Source organism: Amblyomma americanum, chromosome 1, assembly GCF_052857255.1.
Source record: "Amblyomma americanum isolate KBUSLIRL-KWMA chromosome 1, ASM5285725v1, whole genome shotgun sequence".
Lineage (NCBI taxonomy): Eukaryota > Metazoa > Arthropoda > Arachnida > Ixodida > Ixodidae > Amblyomma > Amblyomma americanum.
This window is the reverse complement of record NC_135497.1, coordinates 376,982,013-377,009,983: the sequence shown is the minus strand read 5'-3', so window position 1 is coordinate 377,009,983 and position 27,971 is coordinate 376,982,013. Positions and strand designations below refer to the sequence as shown.

General features: G+C 48.3%; 1 pseudogene; it reads left to right on the top strand.

Annotated features, from left to right (window-relative positions):
- LOC144122272 (uncharacterized) lies at positions 1 to 27,971 on the top strand (annotated as a pseudogene).

Genomic DNA, 27,971 nt, shown 5'->3' with positions numbered 1-27,971 from the left:
TGTAAAGTTTAAAGCAATATCTCGGCATGCATGTGCTTCCCTATGCGTCATGCTCTAAAAATCTCCCTTTCCATAAGGATCTCGTGTCACAACAAAGGTCGGCGAATATTAAAAATGCACACCGGAGCGCGCCGCTTAACACTAAGGCAGCTGTATAGAGCATTTTTCACATATTAATGCTTTATTTCAGTCGCGAGGTACAGGCCTGTCTAGAGCGCTGGAGCGGTGTAGTGCGGAGCAAACAAAGTGAAATCTTCACTCAACCGCTGTCAATGCTGCTTCGCACCAGCGCAAGCATTATCTCTACGACCAAATACCAGCGTGAAAATTCCACTTATTTAGTGCGATATGCAGGCATTCCTGTGCTCTAGACAGACGTGCTGACGACTGCACTCGAAATACCCGAGGTAGAGGGAACTGTTGCTGGTGTTGCAGTATTTTATGGTCATTGCTCTTCTAAATTGACAGGTCCTGAATTGAGTGCGTAGCCCGTTGATTGAGGTCTCGTAATGCGATGCAGCAAGCATGCCAACATTCTCCGGAAAATAATGTGACACACTCATTTTGAATAGTTTAACTTTACATGGTTAGCTATTTTAGTATCATTCTCGTGTTTCCACAGATGTTCGAAGAAGATTTTAATGTTTTTGTTGACATACCTGAAGACTTTGAAATTCGGGACAGGGCAAAAATCAAAGTCTCCGAGGATTGCCAGGTTCGGTGAGTACATTTTCTTACCAGTATTAACTATTATTTTGTATATTTCAAATAATGCTGGAGGAGCATCATGCAGCAAGGAGGAGTGTCCAATTTATGTCTTCCACTGCAATCAATGGCAATCATAGTAGAAATGTATGGAAATGTTGGCCACAGTCTGTGCTCACTGTGTAGTATGCTCTTCTCTTCTTTTCTTATTTTAACCTGGCACTTTAGGATTGCGGATGTTCTTGACGAGCCCCAGCAAGCGGAGCAATCCCGTGTCACTGCCACATACAGCCTGCCAGCTGTACCAAACGACATCAAATTCAGTATAGAGCGCCACCAAAGTGGACCATACTTCAGAGCACGGAGCAGAGTTGTCCAATGGCTCTATCATGACCTCTGCTTATACACCATGTAAGTTATTTGCAAGACTTTTGGACCATGTAGGGCAATGTGGAGATAACTTGGGCTACAAACTTGCGTGGCCATAAGCCATTTTAACGAGAAAGCATGAAGGAGCTCGTGGCGCAGAAAATCCTGTGTCGGCATTAGTAGACATGAGCAAGAAATTTGAATTTGTTGAAAAGGTGGCTATGTCACACATAGAGTGACGGACTTGAAAAGTGAATGAAATTAGAAAACTGGTGATTAGAAGGTTGCAATGTGCCTGGAGCATCATTAGGCCATCCAGACATATAAACTGATCCATCGTATAAAAACCAGCGCTTACAAACACGGACAGAGGACGAGACGAAACGAACTGAAGGCTTTTCAGTTTGTTTCGTCTCGTCCTTTGTCTGTGTCTGTAAGCGCTGGTTTGTATTTGGTGGATCACCGCCAAATCGCCCACTCCTCAGTTCTGCATATAAAGTGGATGAGTTGCCCCGAAAGGAAAATTGCGGTTAGTTGAGAATCGAATCCGTGACCCTTGGGTTGCGAGTCAGACATGCTATTGGTATGTCATGTAGGAATGTTCAAAGGACTTGGTTAAAGAGGGCTGTAAATGTGTGTGGTTTAGTGTTTCACATATTTATTGTGAGAGAGCAAGCAATGTCCTTGCTTATGTGAGCAAGGGGAACTGCTGTCACGTCGTAAACTTAAAAGCAGAGCTTATGTGTCCTCCCACGTCTTGCACCTAAGACACTGACTGCATCTGAAACTAAAATGTCTATGTGAGCCTACAAAAGAACATCCTCACTGTGTACTGCCTTACACGTTTGTCTTAACTGTGCTAGGTACCCTGGCAAGCTGTACAATGAGGCTGCGCAAGCTCTGGTGTCCAGGTACCCAAACCTGGCTGACTAATCTGGCACCGGCTATGTAAGTAGGCAGCTGAAGCCCTTCAAAATAATCTTGTAGGGACAGCAGACTTTCTTAAATTAACAGGGCGGCCTAGGTGTTCTGAGTATAATAATAATGTCTTCTCTATTTATCAGTGGTAGCCGTACCATTTTCAATGACTCTGTTTTGGGCGCCACTGATAGAGTCATTCACACCACAGTGCATGCTGCTGGCATGGCTGGCTGATTCTCTTTCATAAAATACTATCTCACAAAAAAATGGGATAAAAAATTGTTCAGATATTTCCTGTGGTACGTCGCTAGTGAGCAGGTCCTCTTTCCCTCTTGCTGCAGTAGCGGGGCAGTCATGAGTAATACTTGTTGGGGGGCTAGTTGGTGCATGTTTCCAGAAGGTGGTTGTAGCGCCGAAAAAGACAGCAAATTTGGCACACAATTTGATGCATGTGGCAACAAAATATAAGGTTCCTGTGGTTTTTTCTACCCCAAAGAAACTGGCTGGCTTGTGCGTTAAAACTGATCCCAACAAGGTAAACAAGACTGATTGTAAAAAGAAGCATGCAGCTCCGCTTGTTAAATGTGCCGTGGGAGTCGTATATCAGATTCCTCTCACATGCGGAAAGCACATTGGACAAACCGGCCGCTGTAATAACGACCAATTAGTGGAACATAATCGGGATTTACAAAATGCACTGGTTCTCATCTGCCACATCATTATAAAGCCTGCAGAGAAGAAAGGAAGATTAAGTGTGTGGCAAGGCTGAAAGAAGCAAAGGTTTTAAACAAGTAAGGACCAGACAGCCCGTGAACTGTTGCCGGCCTTCTATATTAAAAGAAGCTGTAGCGATTGTGTTAGTGCCCCATCTATCTCCATTTATAAGAATGAAATTGCTTTTTTAGATACACGGGCGTGAGATATGTGTGTGCCTAACCTATCTTTTATCCAGTTTTTTTGTAAAACCCTCGCGCGCATGTGTGGTTCTTGCTACCCATCTTGATTTGTCCTTATATTCATTCGCATTCGCGGTGAATAAATAGTTGGAAGTTGTGCCTGTCCCGTCTTGCTTGCTATGTGTTGTCTTTTTCGGTGCTACAGCCGTCTTCTGGAGGTAGTCATGAAGACTGTCGAATAGGACGGTGTATTAAAGGGTTGTACGAGAGAGCTTGATAATCCTGGCCCAGCTTGTCTGGTTTGCATTTGAATCGAAGGGCCATTGGTTGGCCTAGTTATTAGAGAACTCCAAGTGATCAAAATTAATCCAGAAACTCCACTGTGGTGCCCATCGTAGCTGATGTGTCGTTTCAGGACATTAAAACAGCAAAAAAGTTCGCCTCACAGTGAAAAGATAATTGGAAAACAAAGCTTGAATTACTGGAAAGGAACTCTATGCTGCAAATTTGGTAATGTGCGCGCTACCATAAAAAACTAATGTCGGCGAGAGATCAGTGTGGGTCCTTTAGTGTTTTTATGCTATCAAAAATGTGCTGCAATAAAATATGGAGCAATATCTATAGCTTCTCATGAGGTATTGTTATGTCCATGGGTGTTTACTGGTAGCTTGTGATCAACACCATCACTGTTAGCATGTATTTAATTGTACTGTGATTGCTTTTGTCAGTGCAAGTAGTAATGCTTGCATTGTGTGAAATCTTTTAAACACAGGACTCTTGGCGAGAAGCTCTCCGCTTCAAGGCAAAATATGAGCGGAGAAAAATCCGTATCGAGCAGAATGATGGGGCAGATTCTCCACCGTCAAAAAAAACGATGAAAGATGGGAAAGTGGCCACGGTTGGCGGAAATGCCCTGCAGCGTGTTTCGAGGCCGTCTGTGGTATGCATTTGGATTTCATGTAGTCATTGTGCTGAAGACAGCCTGGTGTGCAGTGTGAAGTAGGCTCCTTTTGCTTGCAGGCAACTGCACCAGACGGGGAGGATGAAGACAGTATTGCTGGCCACATCGAAGGAATGAAGTCGGCAGTACAAAAAGCTCGGCCAGACATGGCTTACATAATAGATTGTATGCGCCGAACATTTCCTACCCGAAGGAAGTGGATTGGATCCGAGGATCCATCAGTGGCAGTGGCAATAGAGAAATTTCCAGCATTGGCCATGAGCTCAATCGTAAGTTCAGTAACTAGACCATCAGTTAGCGAAGCAAGGAAAAAGAAATTTTCTTTTTCTTTTCCTCTTTTGTCTTTCTTTCTTTCTTTTAATCCTTTCCTTTTTTTGATTTCAGTTGCGGTGCCTGCACTTTGCATTCCATCTTAGTGGAGGCGAAATACAAAAGTGTGGATATGCTGTGTGACGTCAGTGCATGTTTAAGGACCTCAGATGGTCTAAATTGTCTGGAGCCTTTCACTACGGCGTTCCTTATGGCCTGAATCGTCTTGGGACGTTAAACCCGCTAAAGCAATTAGGCGGAAGTGGTCTATATGTGCAGAAAATTCAGCTCAAATTTATTTCTCTTTGCCTCAGTGGAGACCTGATTGAATGGCTCGCACTGTTTGAATTTCAGAATACACCTAGGGTTGGTTCAGTGTAGCATGCCCTGATTCCACATTCTGGTCTTTTTGTTTTTGTTGCTCGACTTCTGCTGTTTAGTCGTTTATTTATTGCACGGTTCTTGTATGTGCTTCAAGTTGGTACTACCGGTGTTTGCTGGTGACAGCTGTTACATGGTGGACACTGAAGGGAAATATCGAACTAAGCAAGACAGTCAGGATATTCGTCAGGGACCGTACTTATACTTTCGATGCACTGAATAGTACCTGCATTGCAGAGAAAATCCACACAATGAGAGTCCAAAGATCATTCCACATTTAAGCGGAGATGCCACAGGAAAAAAAAAACAATTTTAAATGGACCACCCAGAGCAGTGAAATTTTGTGTGCTTAATACTGCTTTTCTGCTCTTTTCAGGACACTAATTAGTTCTCTTGTAGTGCACACTTTTGCTCAGTGTTGCTAACAGGCCTCAAAAAACAATTTGTGTAAATTTCATCTTACTTGAACTTGGTTATAACTAGAAAAAGCATTCGCGGGTGGTCCAACTCGCTCATCCATGGTAGATGAAGGCGGCAGACACAACCATTTTGTTGCAGCTTCTAATCACATGATCACCATGACGTCACACACGGTGGTGACGCCACCAAAGGCCAAAGGTTCTTTGCGACGGCAACTATTCCCTGTTGAATCTCTCCGTAACCAGCCAACTTGGGCTCTCTCCTTACTGGTGGCAGTGCTCGGCAAAGCCATCTACCGGTTGCGTGCCTTAATTCTCAGCCACTGTGCCACTCAGCGGGTAGTGTTATAAAAGCTCGGAGGGCCTATATAACACTACTAGGAAAGTTGGAGCCAGGGGAATTTCCGAGTTGTACCTGGAGTAGTAGAGCTTTTGCTCTAAAAAGGCCCTTTTGTGCGCATGCTTTCTCATAGAAAATGTTCACTGGGAACTACCAGCGGTAGCTTATTTTATAGCTTACTAACTATAGAATGCAGGGAAATAGCCCTGATGTGGTCATGGAAGTTCCTGGTGTGAAAAAAAAATTGTGATGTTATTGTTATGTTTTTGGAACTCATTACTGTTGAATCGTTTCTATACACTTGCATTGGAGATACTGCAATTCTTAGGCGACATCTGAAGCTACACATTGTAAAGGACACATTTGCCAAGTTTCAGTGCGATACGAAAAGTGCAAGTACCAAAAATTCTGGGCGGACTTCGAAAATTTGCACCCAGGATCTTCTGTAAGTCTCCATTCCATATCACTGTGAAACGTCGCAGATGTGTTCTGTAGAATGTGTATGTGTAACTTGCAAATATCTATTCAGAATTTCAATATCTCTGCTGCAAGTTTAGAGAGGCTTCAAACTACACTAATCTAAGTAATGATTCTGAAAAACAAAAGGGTAACATCATCACAATTTATTTTTCCCATACTAGAAAAACTTTCATGACCAAATTTGAGCTAGTTTCTGGCATTCTACAATTATTAAGCCGCAAAATTAGCTGTTGCTCTTCGTACCCAGTGAAAATTTTCAATGTGAAATCGTGCACAAAAGGACCATTGTTTTAATCTTCTTAGTAACACTGAGCTAAAAGTAATCCTTCTACAAGGAAACTAATTATTGTTCTGAAAAAGGTAGAAAAAAACAGTATAAGTGCAGTTTCATTGTTCTAGGTAGAGTAGTTAAAAAGATTTATTTTAGTAGCTTCTCTCGTTAAAGTCCCCACGGAAAATGAAGCACAGTGACAATATTTGTATGATGCATTTGTAATGGAGCTCTACGGCCAATGAGAGGTGCCACCTGCCTGCCGGGGGCAGTGGTGCATCTCTTAAAGGGACACTGAGACGAGCCCTATAATTTTTTTTTTTAGCAAAATCTGATAGTTCGGCATTTCATGGCTTTGTTTCCACTTGTCCGGGAGCGAAAGATGCATTTATTTCAAAGAAATTTCGATTCGAAGTTGAAAAAGTTTATCCCGCCGCTCTGATTCAAACTCGAGAACTCTTATTACGTCAAGGAGAACTCTTATGACGTCACATGACGTAGAGACGTGAAACGTGACGTAAACGGAGACTCAGTGATTTCTGGCTGCTAGCAGTGCGGTCTAGCAGCCGCCGAAATGAAAGCTACTGTCGCCGCACGTTGAAGGTATCTATCGGGAGTCGCTACCGTCAATTCGTTTACGTTTGCACTGGCGTCTTGTCAGCGTTGCGATGAATCCCGTTCCCGAACCCAACGACGTAGTTCTCGCAAAAACTCCGGCCTGCATTTCAGCGACCTCAGCCCCTACAGAGTGTGCGATGCTTTTGAGCGAGCACGGTTAGGTTAGGCGCCGGAGGGTTGTTTCCCCCTTCCTCAGTGAGCAACCGTTGCAAACTAAATAATAAATATCGTAACCCCAGTGCGGGGAGTCTCGAGGGGCCAGGACAAGGTCGGCGCCTTGCGCCCATCGGAGGCTGGCCAGGGCTTTGGGGCCAACGGATTGCAATTCCTTGAATGGCGCGATTGCACGGTGCAGCAGGTGGCGTCGAGGTCTCCCGCGGTTGCAAGGGCCAGGTTATTTATTTATTTTTTTTCCACAAAAAATGGATGGGTGCTCAAGGGCTATTGCATTTAAAGTTGGCGGCTTGAAACTAAAGCCAGCGCACGACGCTTCAACGGCTTCCGCTAGATCCAACGGGTCCACTGGATCGGTCTCTCTCGCCCACTTGCATGTACCTTCATATGTGTACTGTGAATGGATTAAATTAGCTGAGAGCTCGAAAAGAACAGCTCCGCCCAACTACCGAAGCTATTGAATTACGTCACAACGCGCACCTCGCCGCGGAGTTGAACAAGTCTAGTCTGGTCGGGCCGGCGGCGGCTGGTGCACTCGGCGCGAAATAGAAACATGCTCCAAGTCTCCCCGCCAGTGCGGTCAGAGTGCGCCGAAGCCGCCGAACGCGTCGGCGGTCAAGCGCAGTTGGAGTATAGAGGGTCTCGCTTTGGTCGACGTGACGTCGCCTTGCAGCACGCGCGCGCGTTACGCCGGAGCATAAACGCGCCTTAGCAGAGCCTGCGCTTAGCTGCTAACCAATGTATTCGGTGGCGGCATCTATGGGAGCCACTGAACCCCTCACCCACGCACTGAATAAAAAAAAATCCTGTGCCGAAGATCGGAATCGAACCAGGGCATTTGGCGTTTGAGGCGGAGACGCTACCACAATGGCTCAAGGTACTACCATCAATAAAGGCGCATCTAGTGAATGCACTCTTACAATGCAGAAATATCCGCACTTTCGCTACGTATATCCTGGCCTAACAAAGCTAGGCCATCAGCAATTTTTCTTAACTGCCTTGTACCTTGTCTCCCGTCCCTAACAAACGATTTCCATTAAGTAGTTCGATGTTGACTGGCACAGCTAGGAACGTTTCGTCGGGTGTGTGTGCGAAGACACAAGTACTGCCTTGTACGATCACCGACCATCGTGCCATCATATTTTTTCATCGACCGTGGCGATCATCTGACAAGCGTTCACAGGCTCCTTCGAAGGTTAACTAGCACTGGAAGTGGCACTTGGAGTTCCTCTGCTGTTCGGCGCTTGTAAATCGAGGCGCGTCAAAAACAAAACCACGGGGCACGCAAAGCTCATAGACGCGCGAAGCGCCATAAATCGAAACTCTCCTGGCCGCCTGTGGCGCCACCAAGCATCGGTTTTCTTTGCTTCCAACATTCATGTTGTCATTTGTCTGCCTTCCTTGGGTGATAAAAGTCCACTATTGGTTTTAAAACAAAACGTACTTCAATATTGAACCGCGCAACCTGCCTTTGTCAGCCTCAGAGATTCGCGGCTCCATGTACGAACGAAAATTCCTCGAAGGTGGCGTCTCTTGTCCTATGACGTCACCACGCTTGCGCTTGCGAGATTGACCTGTGGCGACGATACCTGTATTTTGTTGTTGCTATTTTATACCTTACAAGTGCTTTGTTTTCAGTAAGAGCGGCGTTTTTATAATCAGGAGCTGGTATTCTATCGATACAAGCCAAGTTCAATTTCTCCTCAGTGTCCCTTTATCTGCTGCAGTGCGCAGCCATGAGTGGCATGAGAACTCAATACGATCTGTGAGACTAAAGCAGGGAATGGCTGAATATGTATGCTTTGCTTTACGATTGTATGGTAATGCTTTCGCACTCATGCACATAAGTGGTCTCTGCCGAATTCTTTCTTTGCTTGGGAGCTATGTAAGCAGCCTGCAAATTTCTTTTCGTGAACTTCGTAACATGGCAAACTGGGTGTTATACCTGTGCTTCCATGTTTTATTCTGTCCTAAAGCAACCGATGTGCTACAGTTCTTCATTACTGTTATTTTATGCTCGTATTCTCCATTTGTAGGCCCAGCTGGAGTTTGAGCTGATCACAAGCGTGCCAGTCTTGGAACGGCTTGAAGAGGCCCTTCAGCGCACAAAAGAAAAAATTGTGCATGCAGCTCGAAAGAAGCGCCACCTGGAAGGCTTCCTTGAAGACTTCGATGCCCGCATGGATGGCACTTCGGAAGCTGCAGTATATGGTACACATATTATACTGTATATTGTCGGCATATATATAGCTTATCGTATCCACTTGTGTAGGGGCTCCACTCTTGTAGACTGACAGACTGAGGATATTACATGAAAGTGGAATATTCCCACAGTTTTTTCGGCCACAGTGGAACCCAGTTTATGCATCACCCATTTCTGTGACGGCCACAGATAAATACTTTCCCTATTTTGAGTGCATCGGTAAGGCCCAGGCATGTGTAGCAATGAGCAATGTAAGCTTTCCAGTCGCGCTTTTGTTCCTTGCAAAGTGCATTGGAAAGAATATGTCATTAAGAGTGATATAGCCTAGAGTACTATGAATGTTGCACTATGGTTTGAATGTCCGAACTAGGAAATGCTACCAAAGTCATTTAAATGCTTACTGCTCATAGGAAACCTGTGCTGAAGTTTGTTGTGTCGACCACTACATTGCAATACGCAGCCTAGCAGTGCTCATAGTGCTTCCTACCTGCCCTTATTGCATGAGCTTCCACTCATTGTGAAGGCCACACTAGGCGAGCATCACTAATTTGGTCTGCAGGGACTGCCTTCTGTGGCTATGCTGAGCAGGAAAGGGAAAGACGGGTCTTTGTTTAGTGAAGGCTGGAGAACTGAGGAGCAAGTGTCATTCTGCAGCAGAATAAAGTCCCGAAGAGAACGGGGACTAGGGGGATCAGCTCGCATAATAAATCCCCCCGCCCTTTTTTTTATGAGCCACGCAAACAATTCTTAGATATGGCTGAACCAGGCCCTAGCTCTCTCTCGCTCACCTCATCAACTGCGCACTTTAAGCGGGATTCACTCGAGAGAGGATTCTACCCCTATCGAGCGGGGAGGGGTGTACACATCAGCAGAACTTGACGTCCTTGGGCGCCAGCCCGGGGGTGCCTGGCCTCTGGGATATGGGTCCTTTTGCTTGGCCAGCACAAAAGCTTCCTCGGTTGGAGGGGGTAAGCGGTCATTTTGTTGTAGTTTTGGGCCATAATATTATTATAAGAGAATTTTGTTTCTACAGGTCTGGGAATATTCACTACAAGCACAGGAGCTGCTTTCTTGTGCTTCGGCACACTCTAATATAGTCAAGCAAGCTATTGACAGCTTGTCTCGAATCTGCTCTTTTGAGGTCACGTAATCACGCATTTAAGTTTTAACAAGCTAGTTGAAACGGTTGTTGTTAGCTGGGTTCCCCTGTGCGGTTATCACTTCATGCTGAGGCAGTTTTCTAAAAAAAAAGAAATGGTGCATATTGTGGAAGCAATGCAAAGAGGAAAAAACGATGCAGCTAAACTCGAAATACCATATGCACATAAGGTTGCTCATGAAAAAGAAAATAGCTGACAGACATGGTATACAAGTTGTGTTTGCTGCTGCTCAAAAGCTCGCCCAAATTTTGTTGCACATTTTGTGCTATGGAAGAAAAAAAGGGCCAAAAAGTTTGTGCCATGTTGCAGCAGGGTTGTTTATGAAATTCTGTTGACCTGTGGGAAGGCCAAGTAGGCCAACGAGTAGGCCAACGAGGCACCTACGTTTGTGGTCGTTAACATGTACAGAAGCACATTTATTACAGCATTGTGGCCACGGATGCATGTGGTAAAGATTTAGCACCAGAAATTTGTTGGAAGCTTATGCATAAAAAAAAGGAAATGCACTAGCGAAGTATCTGTACAGCTCTTAAAAGCCAAATTGTGGGTCTTGAAATTGTATGCATGAATGCATACTGTTTACAGCTGTTCATTCTGCATGTGTGTTGTTTTTTTATATTTCCTCACCTGGAAAACAAATTGCATAAAGCAGATAAAGTGGGCAATGTGTGATGCCTGTTTGTCTTGCGCTGGCGCTTTACTACTACTTGAAACTATGAACCATCTTGCCTGACAGCAAGCTCCGCTACTACTTTACATTCTGCCTGAACTATTGTTCTTGGTTTATGTCTAGTTAACCCCAAATTGGCAGCTATCACTTCAAGAATGTGTTTGATATACAGGGCTATTGCTTAATTTGTTATGCCTTCTAGTCTGAAATGTAGCAGCGCATTGCTTGGGTAGTTAGTGTGGTGCACCTTTTATTTTAGTTATCTCCAGTGCAGCCATTCTGGGATGTCAACGCACTTTCGTTGATGCCTCTTGAAGGCACTAATATAGTCTGCATGCAGTAAAAAGTTGGCTGGAGCAGGACCTTGGGACTGAAGCATATTGTAACAAGCAATAAAGATCAGAATTTATTTTTCATTTAATTTTGGTGCTCTTTTTATGTCTCCATGTTTCATGTCACTGTATTTAAAATTCATTCGCCACTCTTTCAGAGACAACAGTCACGGCAGCAGTATGCCTGTTGCCAAGCATGGTGAAGGAAAGAGTAGAGACTTTCGTCCGCCCATTTGTAAGTTTTTAAAACCGCATGTGTGAGCAGCGATGTTTTTTGGGATGCTGCGGGCATGCAGTTCTTTTTTCTATTTGAGAATGCATTTGACATTACTTTTGTTTCTTAAACAAGTTAAACAAATATACTGTGTCAGACTGAAGAAAACAAATACACAGTATTTGATATAATAACATAGCTTTGGATACTAGCCTTCATATTCTTGTTACATGGAAATTTTCAGAGGCTATGTAGTCCAGAGGCTTAGAAATTCTCAGTTGCTATCGAACTCGAATCAGGTGTGCTGCTACAGTAAACTCTATCACCATTGAAGGATTCCATCTCGCACTGAGGCATAGTGGCGTCACTATCGCAGCCAGTCATTGTTCAGGCATCCAAGCAATTGACTTATAAATGACCTGCAGAGCAGCTGACTTGGTTTGAATGCAACCTTTTTGCTTAGGTGGCCTATTTAGCTAATTAGCTCTAGTAAGCCACCTTTTAATATGTATTAAGCATTGTGGAGGGACAAGCTTGCAAATGCTTCCTTTACATGCAAGGCTGGAGGTGTCTGAACTTGAGATTTCTCGAATGATTTGCAAAACACTCTTTTCTAAAACTTGCGTGTGCGTTTGTTTTTTTACAGGATCCTGCAGCTGTGCACTATATACCAACTGTAGTGCACAGAGGAGGCATTCTGACAACGACAGATTTTTCTGTTTGCCTTGAGAAGATTTGCATCAAGGAGACAAGCCTGCTGGCGGCAGTTGCAACCCAGATGGCCTTGTACTGGGCATTTAATATAGTTTTCGATAAAAAAGCACAGCGGTCATTTGACTTGCTGTGCAGGCTCATCAATGTTGACAGTGGCCTACGGCCAACTCCACTTGTGCGTTTGGCACAAACTGTTTTGGGAAAGTGAGTGAGTGAAAACCCCGCCGAGTATCCTAAGGGCCGTTTTGCTGACTCTGCCCTTTGTATAATTTTTGCACGTTTCTTTCGAATCTGTTAGTATGTTGAGTGGGCGACCGGTTCTGTAGCCTTCTGCTGCCGCCAGCGCGACGGCAATTTCCTCGGCCTCCGCTGCGCCCGCGACTTTTGCTGCGACGCTCGTTAGCATTCTTCCTTTGCTGTCTACGACTACCAGTGCGGCTGCGTGTTCTGACCCGCACGGGTAGACGGCAGCGTCCGTGTATACTGTGTTTTCTTCCGAGGCTAGCGTTTTCTCTACGTACTCCGCCCTAGCCTTGCGTCGGTTTGCGTGAAGGTTAGGGTCCACATTTCTCGGTATGGCCTTAACGTTAAAGGTTTCTCTAAGGTGGTCCGGCATCTCCGCGTATCTGTCTGTCAGTCCGCGAGTGTTCCGACCCAGCCTTTTCAGGAGCGCCCGTCCCACAGCAGTGCCTCTTAGTCTGACTTTTTGTGCTCCCAGCAGCGCTTCCGCGAGTTCGTCGAAAGTGTTGCTGATGCCTAATTGTAGCAGTTTCTCGGTTGACGTGTTTCTGGGTAAGTGGAGAGCCGTCTTGTAAGCCTTCCTCAGGATGGTGTCGGCTTGTTCTCTTTCCGCCTTGGTGGTTGCGTGGTACGGCAGGGAGTACGTAACTCGGCTGACTATGAGGCTGTTTACTAGCTTGAGGGTGTCTTCCTCTCTCATGCCGTATCTCTTTTGAGAGACGCGGTTGATCATGCGGCCCACCTGCTCTGCCGCTTTGCTTAGCAGGCTAATGGTGTGACTGCATTTGCGGCTGCCTTGTAGCCACATGCCCAAGATTCTTATCATGTTCTTTTCGGGTATGAGTTGACCCTCGAGGGTGACTTCCAGGGTTGCTTGGGTGGGATGTCTGCCGATTCTGAGGAGCTCCGATTTCTCTGTCGACTTGCAGCCTTTCTTGTTTTTCGCCTAGGGATCCTCGGGTGGTCCAGACCGTGATGTCGTCGGCGTACATCGCGTGCTGAATTCCCTCGATCTTCTTTAGTTTGTTTGCTAGTCCAATCATTGCCACGTTGAAGAGGACGGGCGAGATGACCGAGCCTTGAGGTTTGCCTTTACACGGGGTGTGGAAGACGTCTCTTCTTAGCTCGCCTAGCCCTACCGTTGCCGTTCTGTTGCTGAGAAAGTCCCTGACGTAGTCGTGGGTTCTCTTTCCTCAGTTGGCGTTGTTCAGGCCCTCCATGATGGCCACGTGGCTCACGTTGTCAAAGGCCCCCTTTATGTCGATGGCCATGACCACGTTTTCGCCCGCTTTCGGCATCGTTTCGAGCACTTATTCCTTGAGTTGGAGTAGCACGTCTTGCGTGGATAGGTTGGCTCTGAACCCAAACATGCTGTCCGGGTACAGTTGCTCCTTTTCTAGATGATTTTGGATTCTTCTGGTTATTATTTTCTCATAGAGCTTCTCCAGGCACGACGTGAGTGATATCGGCCTGAGGTTCTCTATCTGTAGTTTCTTGCCTGGTTTCGGGATCATCACGACGACGGCGTGTTTCCATTCCGCCGGGACTCTTCCTTCCTGCCATAGCGTGTTTAGATATTTGGCCAGTTGGTCTATTGCCTCGTCGTTGAGGTTGCGAATTAAGGAGTTTCGGATCTTGTCTGCTCCTGCCGCTGTGTTTTTTGTTGCCGACGCGACCGCTTCCATCACTTCTTCTCTCGTGATGGGTCTGTCCATCGTGGGGTTGTCTTCTCCGCGGTATTCTTCTTTGTAACTTTCGACTTGGTCTTTGCCGTAGCATTTGACCTTGACTTCCTCTAGTAGTTGCTCGTCTGTTCCTTGGTATTGATGGGTTAGCCGCTGTATCGCTTTGCTGCTTTCCGATTTGTTTTTGCTCGGATCCAAGAGGGTCTTGAGGATCTGCCACGTCCTAGCCGTGCTGAGGGTGCCGTTCAGCGAGTTGCTAACTTGTTGCCATCCCTGTCTTGCCAGCTGGTTCGCGTACTCCTCTGCCTGCCTGGTAATGTCCGCAATTTTCTTTTTGAGTTTTCTATTGAGTTCTTGTCTCTTCCACCGCTTGGTGAGTCCGCGTCTTGCCTCCCATAGCCTCAGTAGCCGCTTGTCCACCTCGGGTGTCTGTTCTGTTCTAACTACCTCTTTGGTGTAGAGGTCCTGGATTTGTCTTAGTTGTTGGCTCCAGTTCTCCGCCTATTCGATGGTTCCTCCTTCGAGCTGCTTGCAGTGCGCTCTAAAGGCGTCCCAATCTGTTAGCCGAGCCGTGCCAATCTTCCTCCTGACTTGTTCCGCCGTAAGGCTTATTCTTAGAATGTAGTGATCGCTGCCAAGGTTCTCGAGCAGGTTCTCCCACTCTGCGTTCTTGGCACCCCTGACGAAGCTTAGGTCGGGACACGTGTCTGGACTCACGCTGTTTCCCTGTCTGGTCGGTTGATTTTCGTCGGTTAGAAGTTCACAGCCCACGCTTTCTGCCGCCGTGCATATGCCGCGCCCTTTTTCGTCCTCTTTGGGGTAGCCCCATTTTGGGCTTTTAGCATTAAAATCGCCCGCAATTACCAGTGCGTTTTGTCCCACCTTCTTTTTCGCCTCCGCAAAGAGTCTGATAAAATCCCCTTTGGTCTGGCTGGGCGGGCTGTATAGGTTTACGATAAAGGTGCTGTTGGCTTTCCTTTTCTTTTTGGGTATTATTTCCGTAATTACGTGTTCTATCTGGGTATCTTTTTTTTCGTCGTGCACTATGGCTACTACTTTGTTGCTTATGAGCGTTGCCGTACGGCCGTTTTCCTGACATGTATAGCCCCTTAGTGCGGGGGAGTTGTTAGTTTCCTGCAGGATGATTACGTCTGGTGGGGTTGCTTGGGTGTGGATAAATTGCTGGAGGAGGCCTTGCTTGCGTTTGTACCCCCTGCAGTTCCACTGCCAAATTTCTAATTGCTGTTGTTTGTGTTCTGCCATGACTGGTTAAAGTTGGTTGTACTCTGGGTTTCTGTGCCGAACCTTCGTTCGTTAAATAGTCTGTCTCTAGCGTCATTGACTCTTTGGGTGTTTTGATTTCTTACGTAATTCTTAAAGCTTTGCTCCTGTAGGGCAAACTTTTGTTGAGTTTGTTGAATTTCGTTTTTCATTTGGTTCATTTGCTCCATTATTTGAGCCATGAAATTTTCTATTTTGCTGTCGAGGTTTCCCTCATTCTTGCTTTGTTGCGTCTCCATAGGGGGAGGGGTTGGTGTTCTACGTGGTGAGCGCCCTGTTCTCACCTCCTGCATGTTTCTCTCTAATGAGCTCATTGAGCTGTCTTCTCAGCTCGTTCGACTCTCTACGGCTCTGCTCGAGCTCGCGCTTGAGGGTGTCTTCCTCTCTCATGCCGTATCTCTTTTGAGAGAGGCGGTTGATCATGCGGCCCACCTGCTCTGCCGCTTTGCTTAGCAGGCTAAGGGTGTGACTGCATTTGCGGCTGCCTTGTAGCCACATGCCCAAGATTCTTATCATGTTCTTTTCGGGTATGAGTTGACCCTTTAGGGTGACTTCCAGGGTTGCTTGGGTGGGATGTCTGCCGATTCTGAGGAACTCCGACTTCTCTGTCGAGCACCGCAGTCCTCTTTCCTTTGTGTAATTTTCCACGCAGGTGGCAGCTTCTTGCAGCCTTTCTTGTTTTTCGCCTAGGGATCCCCGGGTGGTCCAGACCGTGATGTCATCGGCGTACATCGCGTGCTGAATTCCCTCGATCTTCTTTAGTTTGTTTGCTAGTCCAATCATTGCCACGTTGAAGAGGACGGGCGAGATGACCGAGCCTTGAGGTGTGCCTTTACACGGTGTGTGGAAGACGTCACTAATAAAAATTCTCAAGCTGAAATTAAATTGTCCAGTTTCACATTCTTACACATGTTCGTGCAGTGGTGAGAAGCACAGCCAACCTCAGCTAGCATGCCTGCATGGGTCTGGCAAGGATAACATGTCATCCACAGGTGGATGAAAATTTGGTCTCAATGGATTAATGATTAGTCCCTGGAAAATCATTCAAATTGATCAACAGTTAATCCTGAGGCGGGAACATTTCCTCTCTCAGGGACCATTTCTGAAGATAAACAGATAATCCAGAGGGAGTAACATTTGCTCTCCCAGGGATCATTTCTGAGGATCAGCTGTTAGTCCTTAGAGGGCAACATTTGCTCCCTCAGGGATGATTTCTGAAGATAAACAGATAATCCAGAGGGAGTAGCATTTGCTCTCCCAGGGATCATTTCTGAGGATCAGCTGTTACTCCTTAGAGGGCAACATTTGCTCCCTCAGGGATCATTTCTGAAGATAAACAGATAATCCAGAGGGAGTAACATTTGCTCTCCCAGGGATCATTTCTGAGGATCAGCTGTTAGTCCTTAGAGGGCAACATTTGCTCCCTCAGGGATCATTATCAAGGATCAAGTGTTAGTCTCTTGAGGACCATCTGCAAGGTGCAACCATTAGTCTCCCAGCAGTTAGTCCTGCGGAGACTAACTGTATATCCCCTTGCAGTTGATCCCCAAAAGGACGAATGGTTGTGGCAAATCACTTGGTCCCCCAAAGGACTAACCTCCCTACCCCTTTTAGTCCTTTTTTTCTTAGAGTGTATTCTACACACGACGACAAGACGCATAAACACTAAATATAGTGTGGGTTCCGAGACATGAGGGGTTGGGGGGCAACGTGGCAGCAGACGAGTCAGCTCGAGGGTACGTCAACCGAGCAGACTCAACCCTTTGCACCACGGGCACCTTTGACCCTGTTAGCCCCACGTACTCAGACATGCTCGATCATTAGAGGGGTCAGCGGAAACGCTACCCAGTTTCACACAAAGGGCTTACCAAAGAGGAGGTGCTAGGCTGTCGCAGTCTACACACCGATACCTACCAGCACCTGCACAAACTACACCATATTTTCCCACAGAATACGTAGACGAATGACCGTGGTGCCAGGTAAACCTACACTACTGCATGTCACATGCGCCTGCCATAAGGAAGACTTAGAGCCTAGAATAGAACACCCGAGTGTGACACAGTGGGACACTTGCCGGCCAGTTAGGACGAGCAACGATTTGTCGTACGCCGAGCCACGATAGCAGCGGTCAAGTGCGGCATGCTGGACCAACGATCGACCGCGGCGCCCAGTGACCCGTAAGGGTCGATAACACTTTAAATTGGTCGCAAACAAAGTTTTCAAGTGAAAAGCTTAACTACGCCACCTTTTCGAGCCGTCAAAAGGGCCGCAAGTTTGACCGTGAATATAGCTAGAGGTCACGGTGGCCGAAAGTTTCGCCTTGAATGTAGGTAGACGTCAAGCCATGAGCATAACTGGTGGTAGTCAGGTTAGACACGGGACGTCAGCTACAGCAGCGACACCAGCGGCTGTTACCCCAACTGTCCCGTCTTTGACCTTTGAGCTTGACCCTTGAGCCTTGACCTCTGACCTTGACCTCCGGTCAAGCGGGAGAGCGTCTGCCGGCATCGCATGCGCAGGTCAGAAAGTGTGTTCTACATAAAATGCCGGTGCACTTTGATGCGTTCAGCGGAACACTAGGTGTGATCGATGCGACGCCTGCCGTAGAGACCGACACCCGAACCGCATCCGTAAGGGAAGGCAAATGAAATGAAAATTGGTTTTAAGGAAATGAAATTACGCCTTTCTCACATATCTCGATGGACACCCAAACCACGCCGTAAGTGAAGGAAAATTGAAGTTGAAAACCGGCAGTCGCTCGACCCCAAACGCAGCCAAGGAGATGCAGCTTTTTCGCTTTTGACCACGGTTAACCAGAGCTAAGCCACCAGCAATATTGTTTCCATACTTCCATCAGGTACGTCGTGGTAGTGAGAGAGAGAGAGAGATGGGCTCCATGCATTAGCGCTGACAAAGAATTACAAGATTGCACTTTTCAGTCCGCTAATGAGGGGAACTGCAAAAGCCCTTCCTTGTCGTGTCCTCTTTCGCTCTGCATTTTTCTTCTTTTTCTGCAATTTTGTGTTTCTTTCTGCTTTTTACGCGACAACGTATACAGCTCGTTCGGTCGAAAGCCGTCGGAGTCGTAATAGAAGTAGTTGGCACCGAGCGTCGGAAATATTCCTTCCCTTACGGCGCGGTTCGGGTGTCCACCGAGATACGACACGGGCGTAATTTTCCTTTCCTTAAATTGCGCAACGGGCAAGGCATCTCACCGAACCGGCGATGGCACTCCGTGGACCCTTTGGCAACGCTGTCGCATCCCACTCTTAAAAACGAAGCTTAAGGATCCATTTTCTTTTATTTCTTCTCTTTAGACCATTGCATATATGTTGTTCAATGAACTATTGCATATATGTTTCAGTTACCATAACACTTACGTTTGAAGACCGCAGCAACAGGGCGCAACGTTGAATGGTTGCCAAGTATAAGTGCCACCTGCCAAGCTGGACGCAAGAGCGCGGAACTCACCGAACGTTGAATTCATTAAACCGCACTTATTACTTTTTTCTTTCTTTCTTTGGCGTCGCCGCACACAGGGCGCAGCGTTCTGCATAGATATCGTGATTGGAAAAAAATTTTTTTACAGAAGTACGCAAGCCAAGGCTACCGGATACATTGACCTTCACAAGTAGACATGACGTTAATAGCGTAGATGTGTAAAGGGAAGTTTTTGACACTCTAAAACGAAATCTACACAATCCAACCCCGTCTGTACATGACCACAACGAGTGTAACAGGCTAATCAACTAAACATCGGGTGGTCAAAAAAGGTAAACAATATCTATTTAACATTAATATGTTCTGTTAAAATGGAGCGGCACTGTACAAAAAAATCAACCCTCCCCCCGGGGGAGGGGAGGAGGGGGTGGAACACTACCAGCGCCAACCCTAAAGGACAGCTATAAACAAACCACAATCTAATTAAACAACATTCAGAAAAGAGGAGGGGGCGGTCTAGCTACTACCCTAGCATCGGCATAGCTAGTCGGCCCTTCCGAACGACAAAGAAACGGGTGTGCCAGCGCCGCAGGAACAGCGCCTCCCCATCCGCTGCAAGCCTGTCAGACAGGTATTGTCTGAAGAGGAGACGTAGGGTCCGCAACGCTGGGTACATTGCCCTCGCCGGCTGCCGCCAGGCTACGGTCAGACGGCGCCGACGCCGCAATACAAACACGGCGCACACAAAAACAAGTTTGCCAAACTGGCTGCGTGGTTGGCGGACACCTGGCCTGCACGAACAGAAAACATGCGATAAACCAATCACCACATTGCCCGCGTGACGGGGCACATGAAGAAAATATGGCTCGCCGTTTCTTGTGTTCCACGTTGCGCGCACTGGACATTGGGCACAACGCCCCACGATGCGAGTAGTTCTCCCGTGGGGACGACGCCCCAACTCCAATAAAGCATGAGCGAACGCCCCAGATACGACACATTTCCTACCAGCGCGGTTGCAAATTTGGCTTCGACAGCCTGCGCTACTGTAGCTACACAGGGCAGCCCGAATCCTCCCCGTGAAGGGGGCCGCTGGCAAAGGCGCCGAGCTACCTGCGCCGTACCATCATCCCATAGAAAAACGCCCACGAGGAACGCTAGCCGACTCGCAGTACGGCGCGGCATCACTGCCACGCGTGCAACATAGTGGGCAAGGGCGCGCGCGGCTCTTCACCACGGCTATCTTTGCCTCCGTAGAGAGGTCAAACTGAGCTGCCGTTGATAGCGCAGTTTTCGTGCGCTCAACAACCTCTCCCCACGTCTGTGACAAAACTCCGGCCTGTTCGAAAAGGACCCCCAGCACCCGGACCCCGTTCATGAAAGGAATAGGCACCGGGAGGGGATCGCAGAAGGTCCCAAAACGTAGCGCCCGGCTCTTCCTGGCATTGAGCTCGGCGCCAGACAGCGCCGCGTAAACCTGAAACGTGGCCAGGAAAACCCTCAGATCTCCGGGTGTCCCGGACGAAGATTGAAATGTCGTCGGCATAGGCCGATACGACGGTCGTTTGGTGTCCTGTCAGTGGAAAGCCGCGAATGCGTTCGTTGGAGGCAACGCTGCGCAGCAGGGGGTCGAAAAACAAGACAAACAACGCCGGAGAAAGAGGGAATCCATGGTGCACGCCACGCGTTACCGGAAAGGAGGCGGTCACACCACCATTTAAGAATAGGTCGGCCGTGAGGTCGGAGTACAATAGCGCTCAAAGCACCTCAGGACGTAAAACAGGTAAGGATATTCCACCCTGTCAAACGCCTTCGCTTGGTCTGTCGAGACGAAAACCCCGTTAGTCCCCTTCGCGTGTGCGTACGCGAACATATCGCGCGTGAGCGTGAGTGACGCGAAGACCGAGCGGCCTGGCACAGCGCAGGACTGGTAGAGGCTACCGAGGCTCGGCAAAAAGGGCCGCAAGCGACTAGCCATGAGCGACGCCACTAGTTTATAGTCCGTGTTCAGCAGGGTTATCGGCCGCCACGCCGCAGGGTATGACGACGTCTTTTCCTGCTTCGGGACTAACACAATTCGGCCCTTGGCAAAGGACGGCGGCTTAACTCCTTCCTGAAAGAAAGCGTTCACTCGGCGCGTAAGGAAGTCGAACCGCACATCGAAAAAGACGTAGTAGAAACCGGCGACCAGGCCGTCTGGTCCCGGTGCAGATGCACGGCCCATACTAAACCCAGGACTGCGAAGGCTTCCTCCTTTGACGTGGGAGCACAAAGTGCCGGTTCCGCGTCATCGGGTAGGTTGGGGAGGGTGGCGCAAAAGGCGTCTACCGCTGCTTCAAACCCATCCCACTCACACTGACCCTGCAAAACAAAACATACCGCAAAGTGCTCGCGGAAAACGCGCTCAATATCGTTGGCCTGATCACAGACCGCACCGTCTGGCATGGTGAGGCTATCGATACGGGCCGGTCGCTCACTCTTAAGGCGAAGGCTGTTGGCATGCCTAAGATCTGCGGCAGCCTGCGCCGGCATGTGTAGGCTCGCTGCCGTACAGGAGGCCTGGGTTCCCTTCTCCAGTACGCAGTGGTACCACACGCGAAGCGTGTCCAAGTACTCGTGCATCGTGAAGGGCAGTTCACCTGCTCGCTTCATTATACGCATTCGACACAGCAAGTCACTGAGAGCCGCGGTCCTCCGTGCGCGCTTTGCTCGACATGTTTCGACTAAGCAATCGCGCACACGAGTCTTGAGGTCAAACCACGTCGAGGGAGTGAACTCGACGATCCGAGCAATGGAGTCCGATAAATATTCGCGGATGCCGCGAACGCTCAATTCGTCTTCTACGAGGGAGACGTCCATTCGCCAAATAGCAGCGCCACCAACACGACCCGGAGCGCTCCTCAGGCAAACCACGACAAGAATGTGATTACTGAGCGTCCCGACACCGGCCGGAAAGAAGACAACCTCGCAAGACCTTAACTGCAGGACGAGGGCACTACGTAAATACACCCGATCAATTCGGGTGCGCTGCGACCTCTAGTACGTGTGGCCACGAAGAAGTCCCCGTGCAGCTCAACCCAAGCGTCCTTAAAGGGACACTGAGGAGAAATTGAAGTTGGCTTGTATCGTTACAATACCAGCTCCTGATCACAAAAACCCCACTCTGACTGAAAAAAAAAGCTCTTGGAAGGTAGAAAACAGCTACAACCAAAATACAGGTATCGCCACCACTAGGCCAATCTCGCAAGTACAAGCGTGATGATGTCATAGGACAAGAGACGCCACCTTGGAGGAATTTTCCTTACTCCATGGAGTCACGAATCTCTGAGGCTGACGAAAGAAGGTTGCGCGGTTCAATATTGAATTAAGTTTTTTTTTTGAAACCGATAGCTTACTTTTATCACACAAGGAAGACGGACCAAAGACAATCTGAATGTTGGAAGCAAAGAAAACCGATGCTTGGTGGCGCCACAGGCGGCCAGAAGAGTTCCAGTTTTTTATGGCGCTTCGCGTCTATGAGCTTTGCGTGCCCCGTGGTTTTGTTTTTGATGCGCCTCGATTTACAAGCGCCGAACAGTAGAGCAACTCCAAGTGCCGCTTCAAGTGCTAGTTAACCTTTGACGGAGACTGTTCAGGCTGGTCACATGATCGCCACGGTCGATGAAAAACTATGAAGGCACGATGGTCGGTGATCGTACAAGGCAGTTCGTAGTATACAGAGCACTTCGTCTTCCTACGCTCGCCCGGCGAAACGTTCCCGGCTGTTCCAGTCAACTTCGAACTACTTAACGTAAATCGTTTATTAGGGACGGGAGACAAGATACAAGGCAGTTAAGAAAAAATTGCTGATGACCTAGCTCTTAGGCCAGGATATCCGTAGCGAAATCGCGGAGACTTCTGCATCGGAAGAGTGCATTCACCAGATGCGCTTTTATTCATGCTCAAAGCTTGAGCCGTAGTGGCGGAGTATATGCTGCCCTGCAAGAGCCGCCTAGCTGGCTCCCCTATCTGGATGGATGTGTGTGCATCCCGGTCTTTTGATGTTTTGGAAGGAGGGATCATGCAGGGGTAATGTGGCCTAGTGTTTTGTGGCATGAGCGTGCTTAGACTTTTCTTTTCAGCACTATTTCTATACAATAAAGACAAAAAGGCCGTAGTGGCGGAGTGGTAGTCTCCACCCATAACGCCAAAGGCACTGGTTCGATTCCGAGCCTCGCCACAGGTTTTCTTTTTTTTTCATTCAGTGAGTGTGTGTGGGGGGGGTTCCATGGCTCCCATAGGTGCCGCCCCTGAATACGTTGGTTAGCGGTTAAGCGCAAGCACTGTTAAGCGTGGCCGGCATGGAGCGTTTCTCCGGGCGATTCGTCCGCGTCGACGGCAGCGGAGCGCTTTTTTGCCTCTGAAGAGGACGTTTTTGCCAAATCGTCGGGATCTGGCGGAACAGATAAAATCGTCGACGCCCGCCGACGCCAGGATAGGGCAGCGACAAAGGACCAATGGAGCCGAGCGGGCGTCACGTGATTCTGGACGAGCTTTTTTCATGTTCCTGTGCTGCCACTTCGCGTACAGCGCTGGAAGCTCATTGGAAGGGTACTGTGCGCCCAACCCGGCCGGAGTGAGTGCCGCTGCGGAGCACGTTTTGTAGGAATCTGTCAACGATTGCGTGTCCTGGGCAGCACCTGGTGGCTGTGTGCGAAGTCTGAGGCAGGCTGCTGAGCCCACCGAAGAGCAAATTCTTCAGTATCTCCGATCATGCGGCATGCGATGCGATCGCCAGCTGAACAAGGGCCGCCGCTTCAAGGATGAAGGCTACATTCGGAACATGACGTTCAATGAAATACCCCCGACCAGTGAGAATGGCGTTTTCCGCTGTATATGACTACCATCCATGAAAGGTGGATACCACATCGTGCACACCATAGCACAGAAAACGACTGGGGACCACAGTTTTCACAATCCCGCCGCGGTGGCTGAGTGGTTATGGCGCTCGGCTGCTGGCCCGAAAGACGCGGGTTCGATCCCGGCCGCGGCGGCAAAATTTCGATGGAGGCAAAATTCTAGAGGTCCGTTTACTGTGCGATGTCAGTGCACGTTAAAGAACCCCAGGTGGTCGAAATTTCCGGAGCCCTCCCCTACGGCGTCCCTCATAGCCTGAATCGCTTTGGCAAGTTAAAACCCCACTAAACCAAACCAAGTTTTCACAAGCAATCATTGTGCTCAAGCGCTTCCTAATAGCTACACGAGCGATAAAAGCACAAGCGCACTAGCAACATGGCAGCTCTGCTAGCATTTTACTTTATTTTCCCGCAGCACACCGCTGCATAGGTTAAACAAGCATGCGCGTCCATAAAGACGTGCGCGAGAAGCGCACAATGAGCCATTCCGACGAAACCACGCAGAACTTTTCATCATGGATATGATGCGAACACACGCATAACGCACCTTCTGCTTCTTCTGCCTCTTAATACATGGCACATACCCACATGGGGGTATTGGCCAAGATTTAGTGGCATAAACAAGGAAATTTCCTTAGGAGATTACGACAAAATTGTAGCACCATGCGTGAATGCTCTCGTAAGTTCTTTTTCGTTGTCCGCTCCACCGCGCGTTGAAAGCGGCTCACAGCACTTGCCCATTTGGCCTTCTTGCTTGAGAAAGCAAAAAGCATCGGAATGAAGTCTGGGTGCCGCGGTGACATTCGAGGCCTTCCTGCCCATTAATAAAACATTTCGTGATGGACTGCACACGCATTCAACCACAGCACCTCGTCCGCACCTGTCACAAAGTGATTCCCGCACAGTCTTGACGTGCTTGACGGTGCCCAATGAAGGCCACGATCGTCGAACGGGCGAACGGCTTTTATCCACGCTTCGCGTTGAAGGCGGTTCCGGGAAGCGTTCAGAAAGCGAAAAAAATCCGAGTTTGCTTCCCTTTACATATTGGGCAATGCAGCTGTATGCAACACATGTCGTAGGCATTGCCAAATGCGTCGCACTGAACGCCTGACGGCTGCAGCAACGCACCCCGCGTAGGAAGCCGGTTTGTTTACACTTCCACGGCCGTTCTCGAGTGGCGCGCGACCCTTCCAATATGTTTCGCGACACCGCCGCCAGGGGATGGGCGCATGCGCAGTCGCGTTATATCAAACCTTCTAGCCTCTATAGTCGCGTCGTGAAAAAGACGGATAACCCGGCCGAGGGAGACCACAGCCGGTCTCGAGGGGAGCGCGCGCTTCTCTTCTTACATCCTTCGCAATGGGGTCTGTTTCCGCCTCCCGCCGCACCTTGGTGGGGCCGCCACTGCCCCACCGCTCTGCCGCTGAGACGGCCGTTCACGCGGAAGGAGAATAACGCGCGCTCGCTCCCAGTTCGGCCTGTGTCAGTGGTAACCGTCAAGCCTTTATATTTTACCTCTTTACGCAAAGACCACGTAGTCAGCCCGTTTGCCATGGGAGAAATCTGAAACAACGGATTAACGATTGCGCGCTCTCTCCTTTAGCCCGACTGTGTATGGTTGAACGTACTGCTTCGAGCACGGACTTTAACGCGCTCTACCCTTATATTTGGCTAAAAAGCAAGGCTATCGGCTTACATAGTTCGTCTTCCTGCAGGTTCTTTATGAGCGTGTAGAATGATATGCGGCATGTAATACTTGGATGGCAAGTCTCAAAGAGTAAATGATTCTACAGCGTAAATATAGCTCCTGAAACTTCAAGCGGAGCTGCTTTAATTTTGCACAACAGCGGCGTTAGCAAGAATTCATGGTGCTCCCCCGGAAAACATCATGTCATTCACGAAACGAACGGGTATAGACGGAACCCAACCCTGGGCCGCAGGAGCAGAGCACGTTGCACGCACGCGCCGTCCAAGATCTTCTCTTGGAACAGAATTTTGAAGTTTGGCGAAAAAATTCAGTCAGTAGTTGACAGTAACTGCAAACATGAACTAACTGCCAGCAAAGCAAAATTAGTTCGGAACTGCGTTCTGTCAATAAAATCGGCCTTTACGAGCGAATAGACTTATCTGAGAGGCGATGACTATAAAAGCTTTGCATATTCTCCTGCATTTCTGTAGCCTCGTCATCGCTTTCGATAAAACTCCTGAGGGCACGAACTTTCATCACGTCACTCAGGAAACAAAGTAGCACCCCAAAAAGAAGTTTTAAGCAACCTAACGGAGCTCCACTAAAACTCACAGCAATGCGCGTTATACCAGCTGGCTTAGATTACAATGCAAGGAAATAAAAATTAACATTTGCGATGCTTACATCTTAATAAAAGTCACCGAATTTAAGAGACTAAAGGGCACTGGGCATTCAACTGCATAATCTGAGATCTTTCGCAAAGATATGTAAACCAATTTTTTTTTTAGGCAGCTTCAGGACACGCCGCAGGTTGAATATACGTGGACAACAAAAAATGGAGCTCTTTATGGTAGCTGAAGTCAATCACTGGACATACATACTCTCTGAAATTGCAATACTCAGTACGCGTCAATATCTGTGGCAGCATACGCAGCTTGTACTGGTTGCTTCTGTTACGTTCTGTTAGCGTTAGTCCGGCCAGAATGACGACAAGGAAGCTTGCGTCCAAGTCGAAAATTGTTTATTGGGCGAACTCGTGTCCTCAAACAGGCGGCGCAGCGACAAAACAAAATTTAAAGGTGACAAGGCACTTGAAACATTAGACGCCTAATACGCTTACAACAATATTGAGCATGAAGAGAGACTTGTTCGCGGCTACAGTCATTCCAGAGAAATCTGATGGCCTCTCGTTTTACAATAAAAGCAGAAATGCCGCGTGCGATTGTCTTCGAGCACGGAACAATGCATTACAGTTCTTCTTGACTGTTGCGCGCACATTAGTAATTAGCATTCTTTTGAGCTATCGATACAGGCCTCTAATTTAAGGAAGTTGTGATCTATATGAGGGTGAAAATAAGTACATTCAGGACGTGCGAAAAGCGATATTGGCGAAATCGAGTACTATATACATCTCCCAGCAATCAGTTTATTTGGCAGTTCAACGTTGGTGTACATGAGTCTGACTTTCAACCTTACAAGTATCGTCTCAGGCCACCAGCTACGGCGCTCTCAGATTTACGGCTCACGCGTCGTAGAGAATATTTTCCTCGATATAGAACCTTTTTTTATGGAACGAGTGCGACACTTTCGTTCTCCAAGATTTCATTCTTTTCCTCTTAGCATTAACTTGTCATTTAATCACAGACCATGAGACATACGCGAGGAAGTGATCAGAGTATTTCCTTCTGTATTTAAAACCACAAATGCTCTACATAGTTCTGAGAAATGTGAGAGTGATTCCTTATTTTAAATGCTTTCATCGAGCAAAGTTTGTGACGAAGAACCTGTGCACAAGTGGATTGTGTTGAATATACGCAGTTTAAGCATCAGCATTTTGCTTTCTTTGATTTCGGTGCTGCGCTCATTATGAACCAACGGGCTACAGCGCGAAACCAGGCAAAAGCCATTCGCCGCCGCAGCTGCAGGCGTGGAGCCAGCGGTAGGGCCGTCGCGCCTCTAGGGGCGGCGGGCGGTGTCACTCTCGGAGAAAAACTCGCATTGCTTCCGCGGCGAATGCGAAGGCCGTATGAAAGAGCGCGCGCGCCAACTCGTGACCGGCCGTGGGGAGACTCGCATGGTGGATGCGCGCCCAAACGGGCTCCCGCATCGCAGGTACAGATCGATGTGTGCCCGACTGCCTTCTTCCTTGCCTCCTTCCCTGCCCCTCTCTCCAAAGCAGACCCCCATCCGCTCCTCTCTCTCTTTCCCCGCTCTCTCCATCTTCTCCTCTGTCTCTCTTTTCTTCCATTCCCTGCACAGCTCAGTTTCGGTGTGCCCCTGAACAAGGAGGCAGTTACCGCGCAGCGCTCCCCTCCCCATTCCCTCCTTTGGCACAGTGATGGTCAAGTCAAGCCGAAGCCTCACGCCGCAACTCGCCCACTTGAGCTCGTCCCCGAATGGCCTTTTCGCGGCCACATCCCGCAGAAGGCAAATATCTTCTTGCGTGCTAAAACGTTTGCGCTGCTTCTTTGCTTGCAGGCGTGCTTGCGCCGCGTCCGTGCTCGATGAAGCCGACGCGCCAACGTTCGCACTGGAGGCCGCCATGTTAGTCCTCGATGACGCTCACTCGCTGGGCACTTTCCGCTGGGAAGGCCGGGCGAGCGGGTAG